At 39.2% G+C, this 26,661-nt stretch overlaps 1 protein-coding gene across 1 annotated transcript in view; it reads right to left on the bottom strand.

Annotated features, from left to right (window-relative positions):
* The window catches only part of ST6GALNAC3 (ST6 N-acetylgalactosaminide alpha-2,6-sialyltransferase 3), a 236,268-nt gene that overhangs the window by 25,228 nt on the left and 184,379 nt on the right, over positions 1 to 26,661 (bottom strand). The gene's annotated exons all lie outside the window — the stretch shown is intronic.

The raw sequence follows: 26,661 nt of genomic DNA on the forward strand, positions 1-26,661 counted from the left end.
TGGAGTGGAAGTATTATGCATAGAGCAGTGCTTGAAAAGATGCTAGATATCATCTCCCTCAGTCCTCAAATACCACAGCAAATGAGCACATAACTCAAACCTCATTTCTCCCTGGAACATTTTTTAAAACTGTCTTTCTTACTGATTTCTGGAGTTACCCTTTAAGAAGAGACTCTGGGATGAAGGCATTACAAATATAAGATTATCTCCTCTTGATAACTTAGTTTGCCAGTGCATAAATCATATGAAATGTGATTCTGAATTGCATGAATGCATGAAAATTAACCATGGGAAAACACACTGCAATCCAGAGGTGAAATCTACATTAGCAACATGTTTCTTTTAAAGCAGTTTGATGCTGCACATAAACAAGCCCTCATAGTTTTATGAAAGGTATGTAAGGACAAATATTATCATCAACAAGCAGAAATGCTAAACCTGGAGTGGCCAAAGCCAGCTCTGTGCAGCTCAGCTCCATCTCTGCCGAGCTCCTGTACCATCCCCAGCCAGCTCAGCAGCTGTCAGACCCTGCCTGAGACGAGCTGGGGGCACAGGATGTTACTGCTCCAGCTGTTTGTCAACACCAAACAGCTGGAGGTGCTTGATCCCACACAGTTCTGGAGCACACAGTGCAGGTCTCTAACCTGCTCTGAGCAAAATAACCAGACTAGACCAACTGCTGAGCCCTGGGAGCACAACAGGAGGGGCAGCACAGCCAGGAGGTGGCTGTGTCTTAAAGCAGTGCAGCCAGGAACGTGAATCTTGGCCCTCCAGGAGTGTGCATTTGTGAGCCCTGGTAAAGCAGCTTCCTAGAATTTCTATTCATAGGAGATCGGAAAAAATAAACCCACCAGGAGAGAGCAAAATATCTGATCTTGTGATTATGCACAAGTAAATAGCTTCAAATTGGCCCTGTGCCTATAAAGACAATTATTGGAATCACATATTTTCCAGCCTGGATTGAAGCATGCCTGGATTGAAGTATTCAGATACAAAGATCATCGTTGTAATGGTAATTTCTTTGCCACTCCAGGAGCCTGAGTAGCAGACTCAGCTATGATTAAATAATTCAATTCACCTCTTTGTATCTTTTACCTGGCATGACAGTGTTATTTACCTGAACCGTGCCATAAACCCTCACAATTCAAATATACAATGCAAGAGACTAGTGCCAACCTGAGACAAGACCACTAGTAAAGCACTCCTCCCTAAGCAAATAATGCTGTGAGCTTCTCAGTACTTTGCCTTAGGTACTTGGCTTTCTTCAAAAATAATAATGAAAAGAGGCAGAAAAGATATTTGGTGAAGTGGTTAGGTGGAGGCTTACATTAAGTTGGATTTTCATTCGGTAGCAGCAGGTTGAAGAAGCATGTTCTAGAATTTAGTATTTTTTTTCTTTCCTCCTCTTTGTAAGAAAAGAAAAAGCTTCAATCCAAATTAATTTTTATCAAAATTCCATAAAAATTAAGTAGAATTATTTATGTTCTTTGTGAACTCTTTTGGTTTTTGTCTGACATTAAACTGCATTTTGCTTATATCTGAATGAATCTGAGATAGAGGGCTTCTGACTTACTAACTGAAGCACATGGAAGCTGTGTCAGATATCCAAATGGCCTTCTCATGGATAGCACAGCTGTACTCTCACTGTCTCCAGACTCACAGCATCAAGCCCAGAGTAAGCTGCAAATCGACAGAAGATAAATCTGATTCTCAATCAATTGCACTGACAGTGAACCATAAACTACAGGACAACAGCAAGGCAACATGTTTGGCAAATACAGGTTACAGAGACAAGTTATGGGATATCCCACAGGGCATACACAGGCATTGGCAACATGGGTACTGATATGGAATTTGTCCTAGCAGTTCTTGAAAGGCTCCCTTATGGGTGGGCAATGTGACAGCAATGTGCAATTGTGGTGGCAAAGCAAATGGAGGTCCATCTAAAAAGTGAAAATCCCTGTCTGCTTCTGTCCCCAAATCTCATAACTAAGTGGGATGTATGCTTGGTTTTTGTATGCAAAGAAAAACCTTCATCCTAGCCTGAATGCATAGAGAACTTTTCAAAGTACAGAATTTCAAACAGGATTAAACCCCAGTAAATCCTCTTTTGCTGTGCCGACTGTCCTTTCACTGAACACAGGTTTGAAATATGGGGAAGTTGATTTCCCAGAGTGCCATCCTTCACTGGCTCAAATTTTCACAAAGGTTTGTTTTCCCAGCCAACCCTGCATATTCCTTCCTGTAATGAGTGCAACTGTACTACAAAACAGCCAAAAAAAAATATGATTGCCTTTTCAAAGGATCCAGGCTCCTACAAACATGAAACAGAAAAGAGACGGATATTGTTCAACCCCATCTCCCAAAATGGTGCAAACGTCCTGTCAATAAATCAGCCTAGTGTTCCCAAGGATTCTGCAATTTCTTCTCCATATTTTACAAATGTTCTTTTCAAAGAAGTTTGAGTAGATCTTCAAAAATTTAAATAAAGTGGTCTAGGAAGGGCAAGTGATCAGCTGTGAAGGCAAAAGAAAATAACCAGTTTTCATTACAGAATTTATATCCTAAATTTAACCTACATGGCACCCAATAATGAGCATGAGCCTCACCTGAAGTAACAGTATCTTGCTGAAAGAAAAAAAAGTACTGATGCTCCTTTTCTAAATTCTAGCAAGAGACAGAAATTATTTAGAAGAAAAACAGTGCAAGTGTAAATATTGCAAATATTTCTTTAGTGTGAAGCAGAAATTATTTTATCGCTTTCCTGTGAGAAAGTCTGAAACTCATTTTCTTTTCCTGCAAAGAGAAGTAAAAATATTCTAGAAGTATGTAACTATTATGCTCTAAAATATGCATTAGGTACAGAGATAAACTCTCCTAAGAAAACAGTAAGAAAAAAATCTATTCATGAAACTGTACATCATTACCGTTCTGGTTTCTTCTGGAATAAAAAATTCGTGTTACAGCAATTAAAAGGATGAAACCCAGCAATTAATTAATTAATTTGTAGGGCAAAGGAATAAAAACCTAGATGTATTCCCATGGGATTTGCTGAGCCATTTTCCACCTTCTAAGTCATGTGCCAAGAAAAGGTCACTTGAACTAATCCATGCTTACACCTTGGCATCTCCCCTGAAACATGTCACCTCTCCACTGCAGGGGTATTAGTGGCTGCCTATGACACTAAGTCTCAGAAACAAGCCAGACTTGATCTAAATGGAGGTGTGACTGATGTGCATTTCACAAGCCAACGAAATCTATACACTGGGTGTCTCAGGAGACTAACAGTCCAACTTCCTTTGGAGTATTTTCCTCTCCTGTTTACCTTTCAAAGCATTCCTCCTCCTGACACAGTAACTGCAGTGTGGAAAAGGAATCATCAATACAAATCAACATCAAACAATTAACTTTGTGGGACAAAACTCAAAGGAAAGTTAAATGTATTTGCTTATGTTCATTTTCCTGAAATTCGGGGCTTAAACATTCACTGCTAGTTGAGAATTCATCTTCTCCTGGTCTCCCAGGCTTTCCCTGCACAAAGCCATCTCTTCATAAACTGGGAATCCTGAAATCTCACAGCGAATGCCTGGCAGCAAACAAACAAATGAAACAACAAATCACAGAATAAAAGCTGCCATAAAAAAACCCCCTCAAGTATAAAAATTAGTTGTCAGGTAGCTGACAACTCCATTCTGTCTTCCTGTAACTTGTAACATGCAGGAAACAATCCCTTCACATTTGTCACTATTTACCAATACTATTCTCTCAGGCCTCAAAGCTTGGACCAGCTACAATTGCCACCCACTGCATATTCATGGGATCCATCTCCTTCTCCTGCCATCTGTTCTTTGTCCTGGATTAATCATGATGTATAGGACAATATGGTTGTTACCTGCTCTGAGCACTGCTCCCCATCTTAGCACAGGTCTCAGCAGAATCCCTACTGCAAGGCTGTGAGAATCATCTCCAAATGCTTGGTGTGAAACCACTGGAGCACAGAGGTAAGTTTTAGGACTAGTACAATTTCTGATGCTGTTATCATTCTTTGTTCAATGGTGGAAGATAGTTTCTCTCATATTTCTTATCACTACAATGCTACATTTGTTGCTAACATACCTAGTTGGTCGTGACCTCTGATGGATAACATATGATCATGTTTTAAATTTGGACTTCAAAAGGATTCTAAAATTTACTTCTGAAAATTAGGCTTTGATTGGTCTATTTGGGAGTATTATCTGTGGTAATACATGCATTTTAGACTCTTGAAGAAACCTGACAGGTGTTAGACATAGAAATCGTAATTTTCCTCTATGAGTCTGGCTCCATTACACACATTTTCAGATCCCATTTTTTAAGCAAAAGCTCTGTTTAAAAAATAATTTTACTGGTTTTAAGATGCCTGTAGTCATTTATTCAGAATTTTTCCTTTTTATTTCAGTCAGATATTAATAGAACAGCAAAGAAAAATCTTCCTGTGGTTCAAAGAACTCATTTTTCTCTATATCTGTCTTTGCTTACATGTGAGGGGGGAAAGGCTCTGATAATCTACAGTACAAGCAAGAAATGTGACAAAGGAAAACTTATCTTTTAAAATGCTCTCCCATTTTTACTTCAGGTGAAACAGGCATTTAATATGCCAGAGGCTGCTTTCTGTGTAGCCTGGAACAGCAAAGAGACCCAGCATGCTAAATATCACATACAGACCCTGAATCATAACACAGCAGCTTAGTTAGTATTGGAAAATCTGTGACAACTTGAGACAGATGGACAGGAATAGAAGTTTAACCAGGTTTGAAGCTAAAAATTAAATACCAGTGAGACTACTTCTTACTATTCCCGATATTAAGAATGCCAAGTAATTTCACAGAATCACAGAATTTGAAAAACTTGAGTGAGAGCAACATATGCAGCAAACCACAGAAGACTTTACCCTTGCAAACAAAGTTGGTGAGCATTTCTGCTCACAGGAAAAGCATCTTAGTTTGAATTTGTATGATAAGTAAATATTCCCACTTCTCTGCTGGTTTGGAAGAGAGGTTAATAGAGGTGAAACATTCAACCAACATCTCTAACATACACATTTTTCTGTGCAGGAAATCATTATTATTCCTGATTCACGATTTTATCAGCCTGGATGTAAGATCTGCAAAATGGAGAAAGGTTTACAAATGTAAAAAATTCCTTTTTAGAGCAAAATAGAATTACATATTTATGTTTCTGATCAGAAAGTACGCTAGGGCAGTAATTTCATTGAATAAACAGAGACCAAGTCATCACCTCTCTCTCTCTCTGCTGAGATCAAAGCTGGGATTTGCAGATCTCATCCTCTGAGGCTTGGATCGTCAGACCTATCAAGGCTGATAAGATTCAATCCAAGCACTTATAACATTTAAGTGGATTCTATTTTTGTTCAGCTCGAATTAACTGTCTGAAAGATTCATTACTTACATTGTTCAAGGCCCTGAACAAATCTGAATTAACTTCAGTGGTTCATTTTCATAGGACAGAGCTAGTTTGTACACAAGTACAATCTGAATTTTACCAGTGACCCAGGTGGATTTGATATGCACAAGACAAAGAAAACTCAAGGTACTTGAGCATGTTAATTCACACTAATACCAAGTGTATGGAGTATTGTAGTTTAAAAATCTTTGATGTTAATAGCATGAGTGATAAAATATGGGTCTAATCAAAATGACTCAGTATTGCACATTAAACCCTGCAGTACCCAATTACTCATTGCTGTTTCTGGTGAGAAATGTGATATTCAAGGGTATAACCTAACCTGCAGCCATAAATAACACATATATTAAAAAGAACAGGTTGATGGCAGGGCTTCTAAATGCTGTTCTTTAACTTTGTGATCCTAGCTTTGAATCCAGTGGTAGCAGTAGCAGTGCAGTAGTTACATGGTATGATCAGGTCCACGGACTGAACAAAACCACGAAGTGGTTGTGCTTGTCAAATGCAACATTAATGAGCTTGGGCTTGTTATAGAGATGATATTTCTTTAAAAAGGGGCTCACATATTTTGAACTTGTCATTTTGATTTATCTAGGAGTCTCTTTTTTATTTGCGTTGAAAAACCTTATAAGGGACAGCAAGAGAGTTTTTTGCAATGTCTTGTCACAGGAAAAGGCCTAATTTTATTGTCCACCCACTTTGCTAAATAAGCAACCTGTCATGCTTATATTAATTCAATCAGGCCAAAGCTGAAACTCATTTTGAAGCTCGTATTTCAGCATTTTTTGTCTTGAACCAATTGAGCTTGTTGTGTACAAACACAAAGCTGTCTGTCATAGACAGGGAAAACAATTTTTTAAAAAAGAAGAAATTGTTTTAAAAAAGAAGAAATCCTAACCCTGTCAAATACTTTGGGTTAGGATTTTTTTCCCCCTTTCAGTTCAAACAAGTGCCTGTTTTGTGCTGCAGAGACTGGTACAACACTTCATCCATTTCAAACGAGAGCCTGCTTTATGAACTCATGGAAAACAGCTATTTTATACAGCAACTTGCAGATATGATCCTCTGACAAGCAGTGCTCATTAAAAGAGCATCAGCTGGCTCAAGCAGTAGTCTTGGTCGTTACTGAAGTAAGTCAGAGCCTTGGGGATTTTAACACCATTTGTTGAACAAACAGTCTCATTCTGCCCAGCTGAAAAAAAAAATCCAATTTAAAAATAAATCTTTTGTAATGGGCTCAAGGAAATGTATGGTATGGGAGGATTGAGAAGTTATCTATTATACAGGCATTCTGTTCACATCCATGATGATTCTGCCTTGATAAACGAACAGTGACACTATTGGCAAACCTGGGATTTGAAGTAATGGTTCATTAATGCAACTGCACACTAAGTAATGTACTTGGGTGTCAGCATTCTGCTGGGTTTCCTTCCTCATTGTAATACTCTTTTTCCTTCTGGATATGCTTAAAAAATATCCTGGCACTCTGTCAATATATTCCTTTGAAAACTGTCACCATGGGCCTGTGACCGCGGTGTGTATGTGTAACTGTGCATTGACACATGCATTGGCTTGATGCATTCTGGTGATGCGAGTTCAGCCTCCTGTAGAGATCCAAATTATGATACGATTGCACTGAGCTTACAGACTTCTCTCATGCTGGGATGAAGATGGTGTGAGGAGCTAAACTCACAAAACAGAGCAACATGCTCATACTGCATGGTCTGAATAGCTCTTTCAGCTGCACACAGAGAACATCTTGCTTTTCCTTAGAGGAGTTTGCAGATTAGGTATGGTTGAGCTGGGGATGTGGGGTAGTCAATTCTTCCCCCTCACTAATACAATCCTTCTCTTTCTGGCTGGTGAATCCCTCACCTCCTCCTTCCACCCTTCCCTCTTAGTTTTTCCAGATCGTATTCAACAGCTCCCACACCTGCCTGTCAGGGACCAAATGTTTAATGCAATGGTTTGTAAAGTCCATGGCTCTGCTCCAAGAGGATGAGTGCTCAAAGGCCCTGGCAAAAACATTTTGATATATTATTTAGAATTTATGATCAATTTGAAAAAAAACACAATTGGAATTGGTACTGTTGGTATGGCAAGGTGTTTGAGTGCAAATAGAGTAAGGCAGGCTTCAATATCAAGGGGAACAACATCCAAAAGGGACAGACTTAATAATTCCTTCCATCTGCCACCTACAGATGACAGAAGGTTGATCAAGCCATCTTTGTGTGCTCAGAGGGGAAAAGCACATTTTCAGCACAGTTATGTAGCACCAATTTTAACTATTATCATATTTGTCAGCAAGAATTGCTTGCTAGTCATTGGATGGCTTACACAAATTTATTGTGTGAAGAACTCAGAATAGGTGTGTGTAATTGTTTTAAACATGTTTCATTAGTTTTTAATTTGTAGACTGATGTGACTAGTGTGGAATAAAGCAGCTTCATGCTTCCTGCCCCAGGAAATTCTTGGAAATTAGATATTTCAACTCAGTGGGATTCACATTGCAATGTATTTTAAATTACAAGAACTGAGTCTTTTGCTCGCTTCTGTCCATCTGTGTTATAGTCTTGGATTTACTCCTATACACAGAATGTATAGATTGCTGCTTATCTACATAGCTTAGTGCAGCTTACACAGAAAAATCAGGAAGGAAATCTCAAAGGCAATTATGTTGGAATTAAACAGCTGCAAGGAATCGTCAAATGCATTCTGGCCAGACCCAGCGGGAGTGTTTGCAATAGTTTGAGTTTATGTGAAAACTCACCTCACATGGACTTTCTGAAGGAAGACATAAGTCTCTGGTCAGGACTCTGTGAAATTTTACAGAATTGCTCCATTTTCCCCAGTCCTATAAAGACATTACTGACAGTCAGCAGAGTCTCTTTGCTACTCTCCTTTGCTACCGGCTACTGATTGTAATCCCTTTTCCCCCTGCCCCCACAGGTAGGGAATGTGAACAAATATCCACTGCAGTTAATGGGATCATCCTAAATCCTTCAGAGGAAGCTATTCTACTCCATTAACCCACTGGGGACTGGCTGTAACAGAGGCCAGAGTGTGGTTTAGTTCCACACCTGCCTCAATTGCCACACAGTTTCTCAGGAAGCCCGTACCAGAGTATCTGTGCACACAGACAGCAGTGATGACCTACTGCTCAAGTTGGAGAGCACATCAAGGAGCTGGCCTGACTAATTCCACCACCAGGCTAGGATCATGCTGTATATTTGACATATCTTTCCAGTTTGCCCAGGGGAACCTCCATTCTTATAATTTTGGCTTTTGATGCGCAGCACCTAAGGGGCAAAAATACTTAGCAAGTTCCAAACATTAAGGGTGCTCTTGAAAACTTCTTGTTCTAAGCCCACATATCTGATATTGAAGGTGCCCATTGGCACATTCCAAGCAAGAGCAATTTTAAAAACTGAACTAAACATACCATTATTGATCTGATTTTGTCTGCTGTGCCAGGTGCAGCCCTGCACCCTGAGGTACCTATGCAGTTCCACAGATGATGGCCACTCGGGGTACAAGTTGATTGATTTCCTTTTTGTATCCAACAGCACTTTAGTGGCATTAAATATTATTTAATGGCACTGATTAAATTTTAATGAAATTATAAAAAATCCTGCAACCAAAAATAACAACAACCACGTCTCCCTTAACTGTAGCACTGTTCCAGCTCTGAAACAAGCACGCTGTCTGGTTGCATTGGAGGGTCACATCTTGATTAAGCAGAGTGTCAAGAGTATTGATAGCATCTTTTCAGTATTCTGGGGAGTAGCCATCAACAAAACCCTAACAGAGTACAATGGCTTCTACTCTCTCTTTATTAAGGATGAAAATATATTTAGTATTGGAACAGAAGTGCATTGTATGGACACATCAGTCCTCTTTGCCCACATCCACACTGCAATCCCCTTTCATTTCACAGGAACTGATGTTTAAAATGGAAGTCAGTTCACATGAATCTTCCTGTTGCAAACAATTATTTTCACTAGAAATCTTCAAGAAAAATCAAAACAAAGCTCACAGGCAAATACAAATGACAAGTTCAAAACAAAAGCACATTAAAGCTTACAGAAAGAAAAAAATCTTTTTCCCTTACCAACCCCAACATAATAAAAAAGAAGATTCTGACAATCACAGTCCTGTTACACACAGAGATGCCAGAGTCTACATTCCTGATTGTTTTATATGAGTGGTGTCAGGAAACTGCCCTTTCAATAGTACTAAACAGGAAACATATCAAATGTATTTACTTTAAAAATCAAATGCAGGTGAGCAGGACACTAATTTAATTTCTCCTTTTATGGTAAAATTTCTCTCTTCTTTCTGGGCTGCAGTTGTCTGTCTGCAGATTGTTTGACTTGTCCAGAGAATGCAGAACGTGCACAGAATCTCAAATGGTCAGGGCAGAGCAGAGGGGAGAAATTTTCTCCTATAGGTCAGCAGTATCTGGTGTGGGTCAGATAGGCAAGTTTGAGTGCTCACAAAAACCAGGAAAATAAAAATATTTCCCATTGCAATATGGAGAAAATGTTTCTGGAAAGAATTCACTGCAGCTGAGTTACTTGTTTTACCAATCCCAGCAGGTGGAAATTGTCTCCTGGGATATGTCAAACTGCCCATGTCCTGCTAGGGCATGCAGTTGCTGCTGGGAGATGGTCAGAATCTCATGTAATTTGGCCCTTTTACACACAGAGTAAAAGAAGAAAAAGGAGAAGACTAAAATACCTGCATGGTTCATAACCAAGACACTGAGAAGGCTCCTGAACACACACAGCAGAGGGGAGCAGTGAGGTGGGGCTCCTGCCCAGACAGGGAAAATGTTCCATTTCCTATGTCAATCCTATGGCAAATATTTGCAAGGACTAAGCAAGCACACTTAATTGGCTACTCTTTTTGCAAGCAGAAGGCACAGAAGATGTTTATCTGATTTCATACCTTAGCTGTCACTGTGGAAATTAAACATTCTGCAAGTCACTTTCGCTGTCAAATATGGAGACAGTTGGCAAATGAGGCCATAAAGCTAGAGATTAATTACTGGTTGCATGAATTGTTGCTGTTTTCCTCTGTCAATTACGTCACGGTTAATCATGGAGTGAACTCCTGAGAGTTTTGCATCACTCCTCCCTGCATTTTTCACAAATAAAAAGTACACAAATGTAACCAGAGGTCAGGCTAAACTGTCTGTATTCACTGGCAGGCAAAAGTTCTGGGAATTGCAGCATCTCTCCCACTCAAGATTAATTTAAAAGTTTTAATTTCACAAGATAATTTAAAACTAGCAGATCAGGACATAATGATTTATTTTATGAATTTAAACAACATTTAGGCACATATTTACTCCTTGGTAAAGGATTTTCTGGTTACTATATTTAGTAATTTCTGACTCTTTTGGGCTCAGAGTTACATTAGGCTACGTATGTTTTGTCATAAATGGTCAGAAGCAAAGAGTGACATATGAGAAGAATGTAAGGATTGTACATAGTGTAGGTCAGTCTCCTTAGTCATAATTACTGAGATAAATGTCTTCCTATGAGGCCACTCTGGACTGAGTTTTCACCAGAAGGACTAGCTATAATAGATAAAAGCTAAATTTCATAGAAAGGCAGAAATATGATTTGCTATTTAAAAAGGCAATATACCTGCCTATGTTGGGCAGCCAGCAGCATTTCAGTACTCCTCTAGTGCTTTAGAAAAGATAAGCACCCCAGCTGCCTCCACAGGTTGTTTTTTCAGAAAATGTGTTATTACAGTTTAATTCATTAAATAAGCCTAGATATCAGCATTAGCCCATATTCCATGTTCACGTGGAATTTCCCATAGGAGACAAGTTGAAAAGAAGATTGTAAAGATGTCATTAAGGTATGTGAATTGTTGAGGGAATGAAATCTTCCTAAATACTAATGTAGAACAGTCTACAAGCACAGTTTGAGTTGTTTTCCTTGGGTTGCAGAGACAGGCAAATCCAATTCCTATATGACTTAAGGAATCTTCTTCCATCAACTTTGACACAAAGGACTAAAACCACCATAGGCAGATACAGGACATCATTCACACCTGCATCAGTTCATTCCTCCCTACAGACAGATAAGTCCTCACTGTAATCAGCACAATGTCTACAAATACTCATAAATGGACTCTGCAAGAACAAGAACTATTCTCACTTCTACCTTACAGGACCATCGATACCTTTACCAACTTTCTTCCTTTCATTTTACACAAAGGAATAGAACGTTAAAAACCCTGCTCTGGATAAAATGGCAAATCTTGCTGACAGAAACAAACAAAAAAAAAACTCAATAGTTTTTATTTCAAATACAGGAAAGAAGCCCTATGGACCACACTTCACAAAAATTATTAAGACTGAGCATTAATGAAGGAAAAAACATATGCATCTAATTACTTGACCAAAATCATCTTTCAGTGAGGAAGTTGCTTGTAATTTGCACTTAACACTTCTCAGTGATACAGCATGGGTAGAAGAGAAAAGTCTTCACACAGTTCTGGGTCAGAACAAGCCATTTGTATAATTAGAATCATTTTAATTGACTAAGATAACAACATCTGAATCTTACACTGGAAGATTGGCAATGAGTGAGATAAACAAGACATGCTGCTCAGATAAAGGAATAAAAATTAGCAACTATTGAGGGGTTGCCACTTGAGTTTGCTAGACATAAAACTGATTAAGGGCATCACCATTTATCTTTTCTGCATCATGGAGGCTGACTGGTGTGAGATGTTTGTTGTTTCTTGCCTACTGATCCAGGAATACTGTATTTCCAAACAGTTGTGGGAATGGAAGCCAGCAAATGTAATTACCTTCACCTGGAAGGTAAAGGTACTCAAATATGTAAAATACGTAAAATAAGTCAGGATATTACTGGTTACACCAGTACTGCTGGGCAAAGAAAGAGGCTAAAGAGGAGACTTTCTTTATGTAAATACATAGAAGAAAAGAGGCTCAAAAAGTATCATAATATCAGGGACATTTAGACACAGATTCATCACTGTACACAAGCCTCATGTGCTTTGCTAAGTCTCATTTCAGCTCCTTAGCACAAGCTCCACTGCCCTGTGTGGGACGGGCACCTGCTCTCACTGAAGGGAATTCTGGCCTGACATGAACCTCCTTTTCATACCTACTTTCTTTATGTGATTACAATTAGATCTAAACCTTCCTACAGCTTTTGCAGAAATCCAAATCTTAGCGTAGATATTCAAAATTTGATACACAGTCTTTTGTTAAAGTCTGTCATTCTTGCCTCCACAGAAATGGATAACATCAATTTATAGATACATACATCTTAAAGAACATAATTAACTTCATTCTTCACTAGAGTTACTAATAACTAAGCAAATAATGGATAATAATGTGTTTGTCAGAATAAAGAGGCTGTGAGGGAGATCATGACATCCAGTCATTCCTGTGAACTGCATTTCTCCAATCTGGTCTGCCAGAAACTCCATGTCATTCAGGCTACAGCCAAATGAAGATTGGAGTATTCCCGTGCATGCTGTTATGACTGTAAAAATAATTAGTTGCTTATTAACCTACAAAGGATTATCTTGAACCAATAAGATTCTGCTGGTTGGACTGGAGCCATGTGATTACTTCCTACTTCTGTTTACAGGGAATTGGGGACTACTGCTATTCACTCTAACAGTGGTTATGAGAAAATTACTTTTTCCAATCAAGCTATTATGGTTATGTGGCTTTTCCTTTTCTATTTACTGATAGTATGAATTACTACAATATTGACTTTTTTAAAAAAATTATTATTATTTTAACAATTGGTCAACTTTCAGGTTTGGCCATAGGGCTGTTAAAATTAACTCCAATTTGACAATAGATGTCAAGAAACATCCTGACAAGACCAAAAGAAAAAACAATAAGAAGGTAAGAAGGCTGAATTATTGTAGTGGTAAATTAATATCATATACAATCTGAAAGCAATACTTGGCTGGTTACATTCCTGACAGGCTTATGCTTGACAAATTTTCAGTCCATAGTGGAGAGCAGTACACTGATTATTTCCAATTCATGCCAAGTTCTGTACTAGATCCATGCAAATATTTGAAAACTGTGTCTGCAATAAGCTGATTGGTTCAGCATTTAATTTTTATATCACAAAAAAACCAAAAAACAACAGTGAAAAAAAGAAAAAAACAAACAACATAGAAGTGAGAATTTTATGGGATTTCAAGCTTACTCAGCCATCACAGGATGCCTGAAAGGCCAAGCACTTAGCTTTCCTTGGTAGAGATTAATTAGCTAGCTGTGACTCCTAGATCTCTATTTTTAAATAACGACTTGCATAAATCTCTGAAGACAAGAATTTAACACTGCTACATTACACACAACCATGGCTGCAAGATATTACTATCACTGGAAATTCAAGTTTGCAGGAAACTGATGTAATGTTTTTTCCATAAAGAGTAAGAAAATTAACCCTGACACCTATGTAATTTTACTTGGGCTCACCTCAATTTCCAATAAAACACTACAACAAATTGCATCCTCATACTTCTTATACAACCACAGAGTTGGTAATATTAAAAAATCTGGCAAGGAGCCTGTGTTTTAGCTAGAATTAATACTTGTGGAAAGGGAAACGTTTGGGAAACGTTGTGGTAAGCAAGGCCTGGTGCATTTGTTCCAAGGCTACATTACAAATATTCATATATTGATACTCATACCTTCAATGAAAGCAAGCAGAACTATTTTGCCATTTTTAGGATTGTTTTTGTATGTTTGTGCTTATTACCATTGGGCTCACAACTCTCATTCTGAGCAGCTGCACTGAAGTAGGTTTAACCACCTGCAGGTTTCAGATAAGAGTTGTTCCTTTTTTCCAACTCAGGTTTTGAATTCCCTCAATTCATGTAAAATTTCTGTCTGCAGTCATGGTAAAGACAAAGAGCAGGATGAAAGGAATAGCTGCCTGCAAAGTGATCCTCAATAACTGCATACCCCAGGATGCTGTCATCAGCTGGCAGGATTCAGGTGCCATTCGTAAATGTGATTTTTAACAGAATGATAGTCAATAGAATTGCCATAACATTATAGTGAGAAAAGACAGGAGTCATGAAACACTCCAAAGTGGATCCATGCTACAATATTAAGTGAATTACCAACATTTTGCAGTAGGTTTATCTCAAGGAATACAAAAATAACTCAGCTTCGAAACATTCCAGTAGTTATTTAATAGGTGCAAAAGATCAACAGATAATTACAGTGTATTTCTTAATTACAGTGGACATCATTTATATTTTATAAATGGTATATTTTAATTACCACAGAGAACTTAGCATGAACGATGAACACTCAAAAGTCAAGATAAATATATTAATACGTTGCCTACAAAAATAAACCTATTAGGTAACATGTACTTCACTGATCTTTGCAAGAATCTGCCAAGCTATGCAAGAACAGCCCTTTTCTGTTTGTTATGTAAAGACCCAGTGAGTTACAGAACCATCTCTCATTATTTGCCAGATTCGGTAGGACAGGTTTTATTCCCCATCATAAGCATGTACCTTTAAGAAGTCCAAAAGGAAAGAAAACACCTAGTGCTTCAGTTTAAACAGGTGACATCAAATGCTATTTTCTTAGCATTATTTCAGCCATATGCTAATGAATTCAAGCACTGCTGTAGGTGAGTCTCTCCTCAATTATGCAAACTTTGGTCCTCAGTATAGAGGTCATTATGTGACACACAAAATTTGTATAGTAATGAGGTTATTCACATTCTGTTACAGTGCATAAGAATTGAAAACCAAAACTGAAATTAGCTTTCTTCCTCATCTCTTTTGTCTTCACAGATTTAGGCTAATAACTCCGTGGTATGGTATGGCTGGGATACGAGTATTTTAGAACATAGCATTGAACCAATATCACAAAGCAAACCCCATAGTGGGGAGCATTGCATTAACACCCCTCTCCTGAGCTCTGGGAAATGAATTTCAGATGTAATACAGTGTGATGTTTACCAATTCATTACAATGACCCGGCTGCTGCTTCCCCCGAAAATGGCAAAAATGGAAATGTCACACATTTGCATTCAGGAGGTTACTGGGTATCACTGCACACTTCTCATGTGTCTAAACCCAAGTCTGGTTTTGCTGTCAGTCCAATGGCTCAGCTGTGACCCCATGGAACTGCCTTTGGGGGCACCAGGGCACCCCGGGCACTGGGATCTTGTGGCATGATGGAGACGAGGCACTTTGTCTCCTAAAGAGAGAAACTGCACTCAGGACAACCCATATCCCACAGGACCTTCTGGAAATCTTGGAATAGGCTGGAAGTGTGACTTCAAGCAAGGGGATGTGGCAGAGGATGGGTGGTGTGAGAAGCTGGAACTAGCTTGTGCATTGCACAGGGATTTGAATTGATGAGAACAGGATTTCAGACTGGGAAGCTGCCTTAGCTCAAGGTGGTGCAGAGCACATCTTCATGTGTTAGGTGCATTCATGGATAAGGACAACCACATGCAGCTATCTCAGCTTAAACCTCCTCTGTTTCAGCTATGTTGTTGTATCTTTTTACACTAAAAAATAACTTCATAAAATCTGTGTATAATATATGGTCCCAGTGTCTTTAAAACACATCCTATGCTAGCCACAAGAGAGTCCGGATTAAGACAGAAAAAAAGATTTGGAGTTTTTTTCCCCCTTAAATTTTCATTAGGAAGCTGATGAAATCTACAAAGCCAAGCACAGCAAATTACTTCAGAGTGACATTGCAGTCTTGACAAGGCAAACTGCCCAGCACCCTAACTTTGTAGAATATAAAGAGTGATGTAGAACACTTAGTTCCCAGCAGAAAGAGAAGAGCTATAGTCAGGCCAGTTCATATTCCAGAAAGTGTCTTTCTAGTAGTGATGAGGATGTGCTGGAACAGAAAAAAAGAGGGCCAGAATTCCATTTTATGGCAATTATTGATGGCCCAAAATTCAATCTCACTGCAAACTAATAAATATAATTTCCAAAGCAGAACTCTACAGTCTGTGTGATTGGCCATTTTTTTATCCTTACATTTCAGTTTTAAAATGAGGTTTGAATTCTGATTTATTCTTTTTTCAGTAAAACAGTATTAATCTCTGTTATGCACTATTTTGAGTTTAATGCAAATATGACCTATAAGAATAATGCTATATTCAGAAAACTGACATGGCTGATTAATACTCAATGTTCTTCTGCTTTTCTGAATTAAGGATACACCTGTGTAGAACAAAGCATTGCAATACAAAATACATTTAACTTTAGCTAGAGGAGTGAAGTGCAAACAAGTTCCACGTCTCCTGTCTATGCAGTAATAAAACAATTCAAGAAATGTCTATCGAAACGGCCTGACCTTCTAAAGTAATAACTACCCAGCAGCTACTAGTGAAGTTGCTGTACCTCAGAATTAATTCAAACTAAAGCTATTTAAGTGGAAGATTTTTTACAAGGAAAACATGCAGTTATGGGAACAGAAATGGCTGGTGCACCTTGGGAAATTTCATCACTGTCAAACTCTGGAGTGAACATCTAACTCTTGGTACCAAAATGTGTAAATCTTAGTTTTATTTTCATTGTGTTTTTCTCACAATGGCCGACAAATAAAAAGTAATTATGAATTTGTGGTGACACTTAATAACTCTTCTGGGCTATGCTAAAGCCAGAACTTCTAAGCCAGCATTTGTTCTCTTCCCAGTTCTCCATCTTTTCCTCTTCCAGCAGATCTGTGTCCTTGCCAGCATGCGCAAAAACCAGCATGACATAATAATGTTATAAAGTGTTCTTTAAAAATTAGTACTTTCAAAACAGTACATTTTGTGACTTTCTGGGAGGCACAGGTGGAAGGATCCCATCATGGCTTAATGCACCCTCCAGAATTTCTCAGCTTTTGGGAGATAATAGCTGTTCTCTGATTCCTTTGTGTGAGACGCCAACATATTTATATTGAGATCCAGGGTCTGAGGTTGAAGCATTATTACAAAAGCAGTGAAGTAGGCAACAAGTTCTAAGTGCAATTTTCTGTGAGACAGAAGTACATTCTGTTTCACATTTATATTCAATGATCTTTACATGCTGAATGCAATGCCATCATCACATCTATTTGAAATCTCTTTCTGCTACGGCACAAAAGAAATAATTCTTAATCACACAGTCTGGCAAGTCATTAGGAGACCAAAGTTTCCCTAGGAGCTGAAAGGAGAGATGGGGGGGTGAAAGACAGCTATTGCTCAGCTGCAAGACAAATCCTGTACTCTACATCCTGCAGACTGGCAGCATCCAGCACGGGGCTGCTCTGCTCACAGGGCCAGCTCAATACAGCTTCAGCCTGGAAGAATTACTCTGGATCCAGAAAAAGCAACTTCTTGTTAAGACTGTGGCAATTGTTCAGCATCTTGCTAATGGTGCTGAATGTGCCACTAGTGAGCAAGTACTTGAGGTGTGGAGCAACAGCGTGTGGATGAGGTTACAGAATCAGTTGTCTCACTGAAAGGTTTTGTTTACCTTTGCTTGGGCCAGGCAGGTAATCGGAGCAACTCTACCTGTTTGCAAGAAAGCCTCAGCTTCCATTAAGAAATAATGTCTGAGACTGGCAAGCTTGTATAGCCAAAAGCAGATGCAGCTGAAATTTGGAAATGAGAGAATTGTAATTGCATTCAACACTGAGGGTGGGTTGTCCAGGGAAGCCTCTGCCTGTGCTCCATCTTCCAGGGAAGCACCAGCGAGACTCTCATTGCTCTCATTCCTGAGGGGTTTTGTGCAGGACTCTGAGAAGGCAGCAGGCCTCTGTTCAGCACAGGGAAGCACACACAGCTTCACTGGGACAAGATCCTGGTGTAATCATGCTGTGCTGTGAAAAGTAACTTGGATCAATGTGGATTTCTGTACTGTGAGATACCAGATACTGCAATGCACCACTTTCCCTGGGTGATCCAGCACATGCCAGCTGCTATTTCAGGAGTACCGGTGGTAGAACTAAAGCTGATGGGCCGCACTGCTTTGGTGGAGGGAAGTGGAATGGTGGGGACAGGGAGGTCCCATGAGTGACTTCAGAGCTTCTGGATGTAAATTATCCTTTGCCTGAACCCATGAGACTGGGAGACGCAAAACTCATCTATTCAGAAATTACAGCACCTTTCTCATCACAGAACTGAGTTATATCATCTGTTCAGTGACTTCTTGGCTGCCCTCCATCTAAGACACTTCTCATTCTCTCTCTGTACCTAGAGCTAAAGTTTCAGCCTTCGGTTTTCCTTAGTATCTTAAATTACAGGTTTCGGGTTTTGTAGCTCCTGAACCTAAAAAATTCTTAGTTCTGTGTTCCAAATCTTCCTAACCATTCACTTTGTCATTCAAATACACATAAACACAGATATGTGTATGTAATCTGAAGCACTTCTGTAAATTACTGTGATGACATTTTTAGTATTCTTCATTACAATTAAAGAACCTTTAAGCCATTCCATCATATGAGAAGTGAAAGATTCTGGACATGAGACTCAAACATGAACCCTCTTTTTTCAAGACTGAGTTTGTGAGGCTGTTTCACTGTGTGATTATAAAATCACTACCCAGAAATCTCTGAGATTAACTCTTTCCCATCAATTCTGAATTCTACCCCACTAGTGGCACTAACATGCAAAGTATCCGCAGGAACATGCAATTTTTATCACAACTATTAATGAAATGCAACATCATAAACAATAAAGCTTAATTAGTAACTAAAGTGTCTATGGCAATTAAATAAGAAGGAAGCATTCTGGAACACAGCAGGATACTTGGAGTCATTTACATTGCAAATGGATTTCAAAGTTGCTATTGATGGAAGTTTGGGGGAAGTTAAGATTTTTAGAAAATGAGACATTGAGTCTATGACACTCAAATACGTACCTTGGCTTAACATGAACTTGGTAACTGGGACTGCAGGTGGAATTAATAGGAGCACCAATCATATGAAGTGCAATGAAGAAGCATTAAAAACAAAAGGTTAAGAAAAACCTTGTGCAATCTAATGCAGTGACATGACTCATTAGTGTCAGGCCAAAATAGAACTTAAAATGAAAGAATACATGTTCAGTTATACAGTAAGGAATGTTTGTTAATGTATTTCATGCCTGATTATTTGAAACTGAACACAGCTGCTTACTATACTACACAGTCATAACTCGACCTGGAACACTCCAACCATTTAAGATAAAGAGCAAAGGTCCTATTTCAGTTTGTGAATAACTTAAGTGGACAAGTGGTGGAACACTGTCCACTTGTTTCAACTCACAGTTCATTCCACCTGAATTATTCAAACTACAACAGCAAAACTGGGCAGTCGTCAGGAGAAGGCTGAGCAAGAATAAAGAGGAAAAGAGACAGGTGGCTGAGATTTGAGGCCAAGATTTCTCCTCTGTGACAGGGAGGTAAAGCATGAGTATTCTCCCTCTCTCAGAAAAAATCAGTGAAAGCTACGTGGGGAAAGGATTATCACTGGCTGATTCACTAGGCAAGTGAGGTTTCAGTTTCGCACACAGAGCTCTGAAAGCAAGCAAATCCTCCTGGGTTTGCAAAAGGACAGGTCACCTCCAAACCAGACTCGTCCTCAAGCACCTCACTACTGTCTGCACCAAGAGTCGCTGTGCTCCCCCTGGGAATGTGCACTCAAGCATGCTGAAACACTGCTGGTCTTGGTACAGCAGCTGTGACTGTGCAAACTGCACCTGAGAGCCTCACAAAGGCCATCCAGCTTCTGAGCTGTCCATGAGGATGTATTTAGGAAGAGGCAATTTGGGGTCCTTTATCTGCAGGGTACAGGAATTTGAATTGTTCCTACTGACAGTAGCTATAATATGCCCAGTCAAAGATTCATTTTTATTATAGAAAGAATGGAAAAATAATGGCTTTAGATTCCTTCATTTCACAGGTTTCCATGAACTTGAAGTGCTTTAATTTTCAGACCTATCTAAATCTGAAAACACTGTCTGCCATCTCTAATTGGCCTTCAGAACCCCTTCAAGGTTTTTTTCTCTCTCTTGTTTTTTCATGTCTCCTTCACTATGCCGTGTCCAGCATATCAATCTTAGTGAAATTTAAAAAAAAAAACAAAATTCTGGGCTTTGGTTCTATAAAATAATTTCAGCTGGTTTCCTAAAAATCCTTGGCATTATCTGCTTTCTCCTTAAGGGAAGAGGTGAGTAAACAGAGCAAAAGGTATTTGTCAATAGCTTCATGAATAAAATCCCTTGACACTTCTGGTCCTCTTTCATCCCTCTTTGTTTGCATATTTACAAACATCCCAGCATCAAAAGAAAGGATTTTCAAAAGCATTCAGGAGATTGTTTACTTTGCTCTTAGTGCAACAGGAGGTAAAAGCGTCCCTCACCTAATGGGAGCCCTGTCAGCCTTTGCTGATAGTAAAGCCCATCTCCAAGGTTTTTCTTCCCAGAATGTGTGTGGAATAAGCACCAAAAGAAGCTGATATCTTACCCACGGGGATGTCTGCTCTGCAGGATAGCCTCTCCCTGAAATATCTGCTGCTCTCCAGTGAACCACAGAGAGGGTCATTACCACTACACAGCCTTGACAGGTGACAAACTTCTCTTTCTTTCACTCCTCTGTATTACAAGGAGACATTGCTAGAACCTTTCTTCTGTTCTGAGGTACAGTGGGCACAGTGAATAGCCACACGTACTTCTGACAATGCTTTGCACTCCGATGCTCACATCTGTGCAACATGAAAGCAATGAAAAGGCATAAAAAACAGTGAAAGCAAAAAACAAAAATGTGTTACTCAAGGGTTTGAAGTTTTTGCTTTATGCTCTTCTACTATCTCTGCAATGAAATGCCACTGGATCTTTTTAAATGAGAGCAGAAAATCTGACCTTGCAAGTGCTGGCTGCTGCTGTCCTGGTGCTGAGCGCTTCCCCTATTGCTTTAAAACTCTGGTGCTCAATGCCTACTCTTTATATCTGTGGGACCAATCTTATCATTTATATTTTCATTCTGGCAAGGTGAAAGAAAAAATGGAATTGTCAGAGTTTGTATTGTTAAAAGTGTGGAGTTAGCCATGGAGCTGACTTTTGGAGCAAAACTTAGAAACTGGAGGGCACATGCAAATGTCTGAATACTAAAGAGCTGAGAGATTATTTTTCTTGAACTCAAACTTCAGCCAAATGACATGACACAGAGAAATAGCTCCTTCAGGACTGGCTCATTAGTGCTCTTAAGACCTCTGATTCACCTTGCATTTTAAATGCAAAAACTTCCACAAGTTTTGTAAATATTAAACGAAATAATGGTTTGCACACAAATGTATGGGCAGGTTTTCAGACAGCTTAGGGGAAAAAAGTACTGTCTTTGTTGCCACGAAAAAGCACCATTTTTACCTCTGTAAATGCAAACTTTCAAGGCTGGTGGTGAACTCTGGCACCCAGGGCCAGTAAGCCCTGCATAGATGAGGAAAGATAGCAAATTATGAAACCTGAACCAGGAAACATTCACATTTTGCAAAGGGTCTTGGATCTTTAAAATGAGCCAAATCTAAATCCTAACTGAAAAAAATTTGAGCTATTTGTTAGGAGGCAAGCCTAAGTCACAGATTTAGTTTGATTTTTTTTTTTTGTGCTTCTTGATACCTGTGTTTCTTCCCTTGCCTATCAGTGCAACATACAGGGAATAAAAGCTGCCTTATAATTATAGCACAAGGCACAGCATGGGGAGGGAGAATATTCACACAACTTAATTGAGACACTTTTTTCCCCAGGTTTTCTACAGCCACTGAAGAGAGTCAGCTTCACAAGGCAACTCAGAGCCCCTAAGTAACCTTCTGTGTCCGATCCCCTCTCTCGGATATGACTCTGAAAAGAACTCCAAGAGCAGTGGAAAGAGGCTTTCCAGACACTTTTTTCCCCAGGTTTTCTACAGCCACTGAAGAGAGTCAGCTTCACAAGGCAACTCAGAGCCCCTAAGTAACCTTCTGTGTCCGATCCCCTCTCTCGGATATGACTGAAAAGAACTCCAATAGCAGTGGAAAGAGGCTTTCTCTTCAATTAATACAGAAAAAGCAAGAAAGTCAAGGTCCTAATGGGATTTCCTAAGTAGTATTTTGAATGTCCTCATTCTGTTTATGCTTATTCCACAAGGCTGTGGCTGACAAAAAAAGCAGGTGCCTCAGCTGGGTCCCCTTTCAGCAGCTCCAGGGCTGGAGGTTAATGCTGAAGGCTGTGAAGCACCACAGCTGTGCCATGAGAGCACGAGAGGCAGAACAGGCAGCATGTGATGCTTCACATCACAGCACAGCAGATTCTGTCTCTAACAGCAGATCTTCACAGAAAACATAACCAGAAGAAAGGCAGCACTACCAGTCTGTAACTGCTATGTATGGAAACTGGAATACGAAGAGAGGTGCTGAAATAAATGCTGTGCCATGTACTGAGAGGCAGTTTGCCCAACAGAAGTGCTATCCTGTACCTATTTTAAAGTGTTTTATGATTTTAAAGTATCATAAAGGTCAAAGTTTAATAACTGTGGTGTATAATTCCCTCTACCTCTAGCTCTGCTTCTAGTGTTATTAACTTATCCGCAGTCTGCACATAATATGCAGTGCAGCAGTTCGAGCAATGCTCTGCCAGGCTGACAGGATCAGCCTCTCAAGGGACGTAAGGGTAATTCACCCTCCAACTTCACTGAATCCTCTTTGGACCAAAACCTGCTAGCTGAACAAAAGTTGCCACAATGTGTCATCTGCTACAGCATCTAAGAGATGGGAGATGTGGCAAACATTTGTAATTGAAAACACACAGCTGAGTGCAAGAGGAAGCTGGATTTCAGAAAAGGAATGGGATGGTTCTAAATGTATAAATAGCAATTTTTTCTAGTGTTATGCAGCTTCTAAGAATAAAACACTTGCTTTTGCTTCCACAGGAAAGCAGATTCAGGCTCTAAATTGATTGGGGTGGCCGCCACTTTATTTGTATTACTCTAAGAGCAAAACACAGCCCAAGTCGACATTTCACTGTGGAGGAATCCACATTCTCACAGCCTCTATACAATCCGTTCCCCAAACTCAATTAAAATAACAATTTATACAATTAACTTCGTCTTTTTTCCCTAGCTCTGGTTACTCTCAACTGCATCCACGAGGAGACTGATCCAAAACACACTCAAGCCAATGAATGACTATTGGTGGCTTCAATGGTTTTAGATCAGCAACTGTCTAAAGGAACTTGGATAAATTGTTGCTCTAAGAATTGACCACAAATATCTAATAATAAAAACCCCAACATTTAAAAATTCTTATGCAACAAAAGTGATTTTTTTACAGAGGACAGAGAAACTTCTGTCTGGCCCACACTTTTGTCTGTGTGAGCAGTAACACATTTTTGCACATTCAAAATCAAAACTCTTCTTCCACAAAAACTCTTTTATTAAATAGCAAAATTTACTTTCTGCAAATGTTTATACCAGATGTGATTGCTTGACTGTTTGCAGAGTTAATGTGAGAGTGTGAAGTGAATTAATTTTAAAATTAAAATAAATATTCATAGACATTTTTAGTTCACATTATTCATCCAGCTTTGTTTAACACAGAAGCCAAGAAACAAATGTGCAGAACAAAGGGAGACATGAACATAAAACCAGTTTCCTTTCTTTTGCCCCAATCTTTCTGCTTTCTGGGCATAGCCTGTTACTCCCCAGTTCTGGCAGTTACAACATCCATATTGAAAAAGAAAGAAAATGTCCTCATTTTGCTCATCAGAACATAAATGTGGAAAAAGTGGCATTTCTTAGCTGTAGGAAATTGCACCAGGGATACCCTCCCTTCCTGTGCTTGAGTCTATCTTCAAGAATTAGTATTAATGCCGTGACACCACACAACAGACATATGGAAGTGTTATTTGTTTCTCATTTACCAAACAGATAAGAATATGGAAATAGTTTCAGTCCATTTGTTTGATGAGCTTCCTAAGCCAGTAATAAACAAATCAATACAATTAGTTTTGGCTCATCATCATTAGAAACCTTCACTACTGGGATACAATTTAATTATACCTCTTGTTCCACAGCAAAGAAAAGCCTTTGAAAATGGACTACTTTGCCAACGATCGAACCAGGAGGGAGGAGCAAGAGGATACATCAGTGATGGAGGAGTTATTATCTAAGCAGGGTGTACAACATATAAAGCATATTGTGCAATACAATTTCCCTGATTGCAAGTCTAAAATATTCCTGCCATTAAGTGCTTATGAGCAACCCAATGTGAAATCCAGCTGTAAAATGACTGTGTATATGACATGCTTCATGTGAATGTTGCAATTAATATGGCATGCATCAATCACTCTTGGACTTGATTACAAATGCACTAATCCTAATTGATTAATTAAGCTGCAAAGTTACATACAGTAGTGTAGGTTAAAAAAATCCTCACCATATGTGTGCTAATGTGCCAAAATATATTTTCATTGTGGAGATTTAATGCCGATGCTTCGCTCTCAGCTGTGCATCAAGGGTCTAACAAGTAGGGCTGCACTAAACACAGACATTCCTCTAACTGGAGACTCTTCGGTACAGGAACGCAGTGATCTATAACAGCACTAAGGGAAATAAACATTCACAGTCAAATTCATTCAGAGTCTGGAATACTTCTGGAGGGAAAGGAGGAAAGGGCTGGAATCTAAACCTGACTTTCCTGATGAACTCAAGCATCAAATTCTACTGTGACAACACCAGCTGCAGACCAGTCCTCACCTTGGGAGGGGTAAGAGGAAATCTCAAGTCTTTGGTGCACTGAATGCACAGAGTGGCAGCTCTCCAGCAGCACCAATCAAAGCCTCGAGGCTTTAATTGGGATTTGTTCACCACCTCTTTGTGCCACAGTTGCAGCCAACCCTTTTCTAACCAGGTCTGACAGGCTTGAAAGTGAAGATTACCCCCGAGAGGAGGCAGAGGGTAGGGCTGTGCCAGCCTCTGTGGGGAGAGGACCCCAGATAAGCTGTAGCTGGAGATGAAAGAACTACACAAGAAAAAAACCTCCAGTGACCTCCCCATTGTGCCACCTTAGCAAGGGCCAGGTTTACCAGGCTTTTATTTGCCATGGTTTCCATCCTCTAGTGAAAATACCTTTGCAAAATCTAAGGTGACTTGATGCATAAATAATGCAATTGGGATCACTCAAAACCCATTACATTCATTGCACATCCAGTGCAAAGCTCACTATTGTATTTATAACAATACATCTTGGGATGACACATTTTAGATTGACTTGTAGGAACTTTTTACACAATCAATAAATGCTATCTCCAAATTAATTGCTTGGATATTTAAAAGTGTATTTCTGCTAGTACCCAGCATCAGGCACTGGCAATCAATGCACTCTGTTGTATAATTATTATTCTAATTCTCATCTTATTTTTGAATGACACAAAAATGAAAAAATACCATGTTTTTAAAATACAGGAGCTGCTGCATGTATACTTTGAAAAACTGGGGTATATTTTACATTTCTATATGAAGACTTAAGATGCTGACTTCAGGCAACCTTTTTGAGGTATCTTGCTGTAAACAGACACATAAAAATTGCAGTAGGTTGCCTCAGCTGAAATTCAAGTTAAGTGTCATAATGACAATGGGAGATGTTGAAATGTAGTCTTTCAAAGTATATGAGGTTGATTTTTAGCTTCAGCTGGTCTCCAGTGTTATCAGAAAGGACCAAATCATCCTGGAAGGCAGGTATGAAAGGAAAATTACCCCAAGGTTTCCTAGTAATGCCAGAGTAACACCAACAATGCAGTATCTCAGCAGTACAGAACCAGGGAGAGCATTTGAAATTTTCCAGAAAATAGCAGGATTTTTTAAAGCCTCTTATACAGGCTTCTATGTTTTACTTGGAAAAGTCTGTGAAAAATAATATGGTCTATTTCGTGTTTGTTTATTGTTACCTTTGTCTTCAGGATGCAATGCAGTAATGTACTTTTTACTGCATACATGTATGCGTTTACCCTTCCTTAGGTTTAACACTTTAGCTTCTCTTTTATCAGGTCCCCGGACCATAATCCAAAAGGAATGGTCCAATATCACTTAAAGTGTCATCTGAGTACACAGCTATTAAACAGAGCCGAGCTGATAAAAGGAAATGGTGAAATGTATGGATGGCTGAGTGCTGGAACAAATTTATCAGCCTCTTCTATAATGCATTATCAC

This window comes from Passer montanus, unplaced genomic scaffold (assembly GCF_014805655.1).
Source record: "Passer montanus isolate IOZ18808 unplaced genomic scaffold, ASM1480565v1 scaffold25, whole genome shotgun sequence".
Taxonomy (NCBI): Eukaryota; Metazoa; Chordata; class Aves; order Passeriformes; family Passeridae; genus Passer; species Passer montanus.